Here is a 736-nt window from a genome sequence, read left to right on the forward strand (position 1 = left end):
CCGGCAGCCCCTCCATCCCACTCCACGTCTTAAGTCTGAGAAGTCAGTTTACAGCAGCGGTGGTTCTCAAGGTGAGGGGAGCGGCCCCCATTCAGGCCCAGAGTTATTTAAATGTTCATGACCTCAGTTTGAGAACCGTCGGTCAGCTGATGGTTAGACCAATCAGTGGGACATTGACCTGTCATGTGACACAGACCAGTGGACCAATCAGACCAGTGGACCAATCAGGAGACACCGGTGACATCATGTTTGTGGACAGAGGGGGCGTGTCCAACGGCACCATCTAGAGGTCGTGACCTCAGACAGAACCACAGCTGGAACTCTGTGTACTACTGTGTACTCTGTGTACTAATGTACTCTGTGTACTACTGTGTAGTACTCTGTGTACTACTGTGTACTCTGTGTACTACTGTGTACTACTGTGTACCCTGTGTACTACTGTGTGCTCTGTGTACTTCTGTGTACTCTGTGTACTACTGTGTACTCTGTGTACTTCTGTGTACTTCTCTGTACACTGTGCACTACTGTGTACTCTGTGGTGCTGTTAAATAAAAACAGAATTGACCGTCGTAGTACACAGTATTTGTGTACTCTGTGTATTCTGTGTACTACTGTGTACTTCTGTGTACTACTGTGTACTAACCACTGGCTGCCACACTGAGACCACTTAATGAGCACTGGGCCATAGTTTGACCCCTGTGGTGACCCCACTAACCTGATCATCACCCCCCCCCCT

The sequence above is a fragment of the Cynoglossus semilaevis genome, chromosome Z, assembly GCF_000523025.1.
Source record: "Cynoglossus semilaevis isolate Cse_v1.0 chromosome Z, Cse_v1.0, whole genome shotgun sequence".
NCBI lineage: Eukaryota > Metazoa > Chordata > Actinopteri > Pleuronectiformes > Cynoglossidae > Cynoglossus > Cynoglossus semilaevis.